We start from the raw sequence: 8,409 nt of genomic DNA on the forward strand, positions 1-8,409 counted from the left end.
TGCTAGTATTTTGTTGAGGATTTTTGCATCTGTATTCATCAGGGATATTGGCCAGTAATTTTCTTTTCCTGTAATGTTGTCTGGCTTTGATTTCAGGGTAATACTAGCCTCATAAAAAGAGTTTCAAAGTACTCCTTTCGCTCCAAATTTTTGGATGAGCTTGAGAAGGACTAGTATTAATTTTTCTTTAAATATTTGGCAGAATTTACCTGTGAAACCATCTGGTCCTGGGCTGTTATCTGTTGGGAGATTTTTGATTACTGATTTAATCTTCTTCCTGGTAACTGGTCTGTTCAGATTTTCCATTTTCCTAATTTTAGTCTTGATGGGTTATGTTTCTAAGATTTTTCATTTCTTCAAGTTTGTCCAGCTTATTGGCATAAATTGTTCACAGTAGCCTCTTATGATCATTTGTATTTCTTTTGTATCAGTTGTTATACTCAAGAGTAAAAGGTTAAAAGTCTTTCCTCTAAGATCAGAAACAAGACAAGGATACCCACGCTCATCACTTCTATCCGACTTAGTACCAAAAGTGCTAGCCACAGTTAGGCAACAAACATAAATAAAAGGCATTCAAATTGGAAAGGAAGAAGTATAAATTATCTTTGCTTGCAGATGGCATGATATTATATACAGAAAACCCTAAAGACTCCACCAAATAGCTGTTAGGACTAATGGATAAATTCAGTAAAACTGAAGGATACAGAATCAGCACACAAAATTGAAAGGTCACGCTGACTGCCCCCGCCAAAAGGTCCCAGATAAGTATCAGGGACAGACATCCACCAATCAGCAGCCCGTTGCCAGGCAGACTGATGGACGCGAAGGTGCCAAGACTCCGGCCAATCAAGAAAAACCGACACGGGACAAAAGGCCAATCAGCACCCTAGAGCCTGACTCCAAGCATATTCGAAAAGGTCCCGCCGCTTCCGTATCCGCCAGGGTATATAGGTGCCGCCCCCCCTTCCCGCAGGTTGCAGACTCCCTTTGTCTCTTCACTCACCCGCCCCCGGGAGTTCTGCCCTAGAGCGATCGCCCAATAAAGGCCTTCATCAATGGTCCTTAGAGGTGGCTCTTTCTTCCCGCGACGTTTTCTAACAAAAATCAGTGGCATTTTTATACACTAACAATGAACTCTCTGAAACAGAAATTAAGAAGGAAATTGCTTTTACAGTAACATCAAAAACAACAAAATATTCAGAAGTAAAATATTTTCAGTATCAATGCCCTAAATTTGATCCCTGAATTATAATTTACCTCTGACGTTAAGAATACTTGTTTGCCTGATGGAGGCGTTGCTGCTACATCTTGTCACTGGCCCCTGCATGGTCTAGGCCTGTCCATCAATCTGGGCACATATGGTTTAAATCTCTCTCTTATTCCCTTGGCTTTAGCCTAGTCACATTTCTCATCTGGGACACACTTGCTCCTTGCTCTACCTGGAAGACTTTGACCCCTCACCCCCGCTCCTAGAATACACAATGTGCTCATCATCCCATTATCTGATCAGGAGTTACACATCCTGAGAAAACCACAATTCAGAGAGACACATGTACTCCAATGCTCTCTGCAGCACTATTTACAATAGCTAGGACATGGAAGCAATCCAGATGTCCATCAACAGATGGATGGATAAAGAAGATGTAGTACATATACACAACAGACTATTACTCAGCTATAAAAGGAATGAGTTTGAGTCCGTTCCAATGAGGAGGGTGAACCTAGGGCTATTATAAATAGTGAAGTAAGTCAGAAAGAGAAAAACAATTATCATATATTAATGCATATATATATATATGAAATCTAGAAAAATGGTGCTGATGAACCTATTTGCAAGGAAGAAATGGTGACACAGACATAGAGAATGGACGTGTGGACACAATGGGGGAAGGAGAGGGTAGGACAAATTGAGAAAGCAACATTGAAATATATACTCTATCAAGTGTAAGTAAAATAGATAAGTAGTGGGAGGCTTCTGTATAACACAGGGAGCCCAGCCTGGCATTTTGCGATGACCTGGAGGGGTGGGATGGGAATGGGCAGGCAGGCTCAAAAAGGAGGGAATATATATACATATATATACACACTTCCTAGGTAGCAAAAGTTGTAAAGAACATGCCTGCCAATGCAGGTAGACATAAAGAGATGTGGGTTCGATCTTTTGGTCTGGAAGATCCCCTGGAGGAAGGCAAGGCCATCCATTCCAGTGTTATTGCCTGATGAATCCTATGGACAGAGGAGCCGGGCTGGCTATAGCCCATGGGGTTGCAAAGAGTCGATCATGACTGAAGCAACTTAGCATACATATGCATATATATATATATATATATATATACATATATATATATATAATTATGATTCATTCACATTGTACAGCAGAAACCAGCATATGGTGAAGCAATGATTCCCCGATTAAAAAATATATGAATAAAAGAAGTTGCTTCTTTAAAGAGCTTTTCCCTAAGAAACTCAGCTAATGTAGCCCATTTCTAGGCAAGCACCATTATGCTAACTTGTATTATGGACTTCAACCCTCTTATCACTTTCTGAAACTGGCTTATCACATTCAAAGAGTTTATTTTCCAGTTTCTTTCATTACTCTCTCTCCCCAACCTGACTGAAAGCTTTAGAAGTGTGGTTAACTATTTCTGTCTATATTGGGGGTATGGCGTCTGGTACCCACTAGGTATTAAATACTTTAACACTTATTTGTTGAATAAGTAAATGAAACCTGTTACATTAATAGTGTCCCTTCAGATGGATATTAAACAACTTAGTTTTCCTCTTAGCTTAACAGTCACTTAGAGATATCTCTTTAGACTAAGCCTTTTCTAGGTAAACTCTCATTTCAGGAAGCAATTCTCTCTTGCAGGATAGTTTTTCTGAAAATTATTACATCAAAATCTTATTTATAAAGGTTTGTTTTAGTTAAAGAAGGGGACTTTCCCAGGCAGAAGCACCTAATTGACTACTAAGAAAATAGTTCTAAGGATTCTTATCTACCTTATTTTCATTTGCCAGGTGCAAGCAAAATGCATGGGGGGTTGGGAGAGGGGGAGAATCTTTGAACTGACACTAGAGATGACCAAATTTCTTAAAGGATCTTAGAAGAGGAAACTGTAGGCATGCTGTATTTTCTAACATTCATCTGATAGGAAGATACACATATTTGTTCAGAAGGCTTCAGGTGAGTGGTTGTTTGGATGTACATCCCTGTTTAATTAGGGAACCCATTTCATGGGCCTGAGTAGATACTAGATGGTATCTAAGTTTCAGGAAACCCTGGGTGAAGGAACTGGAAGTATTGGCAAACAGGTCTCTTCCTCTAGCGGCAGAGGAACAACAGACACCATGTTTTGGTCCATTGAAATGCCTTTTTCTTTCCCCCCAACTTCCCCAATGAGAGTTACCATGAATTTGGCACCATCCTTGACAATAATTTCAAAGAGAAAATTGTGATGGGTGTCTCATGTGCAGAAAGGCTTGACTTATGTTTTTCTCTGTTTAAGAGGGTAGGGTATGCTATGCTATGTAACGTAATTCAGCTCATCTATCAAGAACTTTTTCAAAAACTTGTTTGTTTTGCTGCACCAGGGTGTAGTTGTGGCATATGAGACCTTTTAGTTGCAGTAGGTGAACTCTTAGTTGTGGCACGTGGGATCTAGTTCCCTAATCAGGGATCGAACCCAGGGCCCCTGCATTGGGAGCATGGAGACTTAGCCAGTGGACCACCAGGGAATTGCCTCTTTTAAGAATCTTTATCAAAGAATGTACAAAATTTTCCTCTGCTAGTATCTTTTCAACCTCATTCAATCAGGGAAACCAGAATCTGCAATCAGGTGATATGTTTCAGAAGGAAATACAGACATAAAGTGAAACTGCCTGAACTATGGAAGTTATTTTCTTAAATTGAGTAGGAGAAAGAGAATCCAGAAAAGTAGGCAAAAAGAAACTTGAGGGTAAGAAAAAATACGACTTTACAGTTCTATATTCATGACATTTCTAGCAAGTACTGCAAAAGTCTAAATTCCCTTGAAAATTAAGCATGAGCTTATACATTCTAAAAGAGGGGAATAGAAATGTGCTGCTATGCATTGAATTGTGTTCCTCCTTAAATTCATATCTTGAACTCCTAACCCTTAATGCAACTCTATTTGGAGATGGAGCTTCTAGGAGGGAAACAAGTTTAAACTAGGTCATAAAGGTGGAATCTATAGAACTGCTAACCTCATAAAAATAGGAAAAGAGACCTCTCTCCCTCTGAACACACACAGAGAAAAGGTCATGCTTGCACACAGTGAGATGCTGATCACCTGAAAGCCAGAAAAAAAAGGACTAATCTCAAACTCAAACTCAATCTCAATCTCAATCTCAAACTCACCTCAACCTCAATCTCAGACTCTCAGTCTCCAAAATTGTGAGAAATAGATGTCTGCTGGTAAAGCCACCCAGTCGGCGGTATTTTGATAGGGCAGCCCGAGCTGACTGAGAAATTTCCCACCGAGCACTTCTCTTGGAGGGCTAGCAGAAGTTGCTGAGCCCTGAATCATAAATGAGGTAGCTTTCTTTACAGAGCTTGAAAGACCAGACTTCCCACTTAAAGTGCTCCCTCCAATGCTACGTGACATGCGTTACAGAGAGCAGTAGTCACTTATTTTAGGTACTCCTTCTTGCCCCAAACACACACAAAGTGGTGAGATTAACAGTAAGAATTTGTTGTTGTTTAGACAGCAGAGGGACTCAGCCACACATATACAGGCATCCATTCTCCCCCAAATTCCTCTCCCATCCAGGCTGCTGCATAACTTGGACCAGAGTTCCCTTGCACACTAATTTTAAAGCAAGTACATATCCATTTTCACACAGAGCCAGTAATGCCTTAAAACATTAATGTGCTGTGCTTAATCACTTCAGTTGTGTCCAACTCTTTGCAACCCTGTGGACTGTAGCCCTGTGGACTGTAACCAGGCTTCTCTGCCCATGGGATGCTCCAAGCAAGAATACTGGAGTTGATTGCCATGGTTGGGAAGATCCCCTGGAGGAGGGTATGACAATCCAGTCCAGTAATAAAACATTAATAGTTAAAATTAATGTTTTGTCTAGAAGATTAATAATTAAAATTGTGTTTGTTAATGAAGAAATGGGCAAATGTTAATAAAATAAAATCAATAGGCTAACTACATATTTCTCCTCTTTCTGTTCCATCTCCTAAGAAACCAGAAAAAGATTTAGTAACAGTGAAACAACAAGGAATGAGTTCTTGTTCTTATACTAAAAACCTTTCCCATACACAACCTCAGAACTTGTGTTTCCAGTTTCTATGTGTGGGAGCTTATGTGTAAGATGTTCTAGGTATTCAATCAGTCTCTAGAGAACCCACCAGTTTGTCTTGTCTCCCAAAGGACCAAATCAATCCCTGTCCTGAGTTTCAGGCATTTCTGTTATAATGATGATTATAAATGGCCTCCTATATCAGGGGCTTTGCTGCTGTGTTAAAGAGAGGAAGTGTTTTTCTCCAGGGGGTTCCCAATATTCAGACACCATTTCTTTAAGCCAAATACCAATGGCTGAAATGGAAGCAGGGACAATTAGAAATGTGCGCAATGAAAATGTGTTCAACCTGGGACCAAACTCAGAACAGTTCAGGGAAGAGAAGATGATGGCTATCTGATGAGGTGTCACCTACAATCAGTATGGCACATCTCTGATGACCAGAAACAGAGGCTAAATTTACCAGACACTCTGTTTCAGGTCACCCTTGGCCACTGCCAGAGAAGAATCTGTCATGGGAAGATGGATGTGGTCTGTCTGCCAAGTTAGTGTTCAGACATCACCCCCACGGGTTCAGTTCTGAATCCCCGGGTCCCGTCCAATCTAGACCGAGGATGGACTCTAGCCTCCAAGTGTTCAGTGCCTGCTGCTCACTGTAGTGGGTCCCACGGGATGAGCCAGGGGCATCGGCCAGGCTGCTCCAGGAATATAACAAGTGACGTGACTGCAAAGTCAGAGTGCCTGTTTCCTGTCAGTTGGTGATTAATAAACAGCCCACGGTCGGTCCCGAAAGGCACAATCAATACACTGTCTACTCTGTGACTCTATAAAAATGGGGCCCTGGCTTTTCTCAAGATGACAGCTAATTACACGTCCTCTCCTCCCTCCCCCAACACACACACACATACCAACCACCACCACCACTTCTATTACCATTATTCATCAAATAGTTATAGGGAGGCCAGATATGGAGCTAAAAGTTTCAAGAAATATCATAAGAAAATATATGATTCCTGCTTCCAGAAGCTTAGAGTTGAGACTCACCTAGTGCTTCTATAAATGTCCCTAAGAGCACCTCAGATAAGTATAACAATAATAGCTAGACTTAGTGAACAGTTACTATATATTAAACAGTACGATGAGCACTTTACACGTTTTAGCCGATTTAATCCCTCTGAGGGTGGTATGATTTTTATCATCACTATACCAATAGAGAAACAAACAGAAATACAAATAGGTTAGTTAAAATCTGCCTGAGGTAATAGAGCCAGAGTGCAGGAGATCTGGGGTTCAAGTCTAGGAGTCAGTCTGGCTTTAAAGCCTGGTGTCTTATATGTACTCCCTGCGAACAATCGTAGCTCTAATTTAGTAAACATTTCCTATCCAGGCAATCTGCTGGGTTATCTTATATGCATTTACTTATTGACTGCTCATGATTAGTGATTAATCTCACTTATACATTACCAATCTAATTTATGCATTACTTCTAAAAATGCTTTCATTTGTTCCGCGCCACATTTCTGTAATAACTACTATTTTTAACTGATAGATGAGAGAGTCATAAACACTTTCCCAGGGTTAACACTGCAGGACTCAGTCCTTGATCAGTTTTCTCCAAATTTTGACTCCTGCATGTGAGCATTATATGACAGCTCAAGAAAAACGCCTTCAGGTAGTATCCCAGGTAGGCATTATCTCATAAAGACAATAATACTGCCATTTACTTAGTATTTTACAACTAACATTCAAATTAACCTGAGTCCCATGTGCTAGGAGCTCAGACTGTGGATGTCAAAGCTGAAGTTCAGAAGCTGAGGGTCAGGGCTGGAGTTAAACCATTTGGTCCATACTCACTGACCTTTGTTCTTCACTAGTTCACTTAAGAAACCATCATGCTGTGGATAGGGAAAGCTGAGTAAGACACTCTGTCTTCTATAATTCACAGTCGGAGAGGAAAAGCTGAATATGTTCCCTCTAAATATTTTCTGCTCCGTCTATGGATCCACTTTGACCTTCTGGTGGAAAGATGTTGGTTTGAAAGTGCAGATACTCTGATCCTTGCTGGCAATGCTTGCTCCTGGGGGCCACTTTTTGTTGCGTGGTATAGTCTGAGCCAGAGAGAATCACCTTCATCTCCCTCTCCATGAAGTCTGGTGAAAAGCAGAAACTGACCTTCTCAGGAGACAAGAATTGAGTACCTGGCCCTGATGGGGAGGCTGGCTTTGCAGTGATATATCTTTTTTCCCCAGCCTCTGTAAGTGAAGAGTTCTGGTGGCAACCTAAGAACAAATCAGCAAACTGCAGGACCTCAGAAGGGGTCTACACTTTAGAAGCCATAGGGTCCAACTCTCACAAAAGCAGCTGGTGGGAGTGGATGGGGGAGCGAAGAACCTTTTAGGCAGAGCCAACTTCCACCAAAAGCTTGGGGGCAATGGAAAGACCTGGAAGAGGCAATTTCATAAGTTTAATAGGTACCAATAACCTTTGGATGATGATGGTACTGTAAAGACTATCAGTTCAGTTCAGTTCAGTATAGCGGCGAATCCTATGGTGTTTTTTCTGCCCTGGGCAAGAAGATTGTCCTCTGCTGATTCTCTCTGGCTTAACTACCCCAGGCAACAAAAAGTGAATGGGAAAAGGCATTGGCTTTCGAACCAGACATAAGTTAGAGAAATTTCTTCTCCATCTGTGCAGCCTTGTAGATTAATGACTGCAAACTCCCAGAAAAGCCTCTGAGCGCAGCGCGTGAATGAGAATACTTGTTGTTGGGGATCTCAGAACCCCTGAGAGGGTCAGACGAGAGTGGGGTGTAGTGTCTGGGGCGCACTGCAGGCTGCGCCGAGATCTCGGCTGGACCCGACGCTCAGGGTGGAGGAGCCAGGCACAGCGACGGCCCAGCGTGCGCCCGGTCCTCCCACCACCGGTCGCGGCTGCCAGGAGGCCGGCCGCTGGCGGGAAGGGGCCAGGAAACCTCAGAGCCGCACGGAGACAGCAGCTGCCTTGTTCTGCAGCTTTTTTTTTTTTTTTTTTTCGCCTCCCAGGGGCCAGACATCCCCGCCCTACCCCCTACTCCCACCTCTCGTGCCACTTCTTTCCGCCCTGGCTCTGAAAGTGTTAACCCTGGAGCGTTTCGCACCT

At 42.2% G+C, this 8,409-nt stretch overlaps 1 protein-coding gene across 8 annotated transcripts in view; it reads right to left on the bottom strand.

Annotated features, from left to right (window-relative positions):
• Positions 1-8,409, bottom strand: part of COLEC10 (collectin subfamily member 10) — a 490,492-nt gene that overhangs the window by 161,096 nt on the left and 320,987 nt on the right. The window lies entirely within an intron of this gene.

Source organism: Odocoileus virginianus, chromosome 15 (assembly GCF_023699985.2).
Source record: "Odocoileus virginianus isolate 20LAN1187 ecotype Illinois chromosome 15, Ovbor_1.2, whole genome shotgun sequence".
NCBI lineage: Eukaryota > Metazoa > Chordata > Mammalia > Artiodactyla > Cervidae > Odocoileus > Odocoileus virginianus.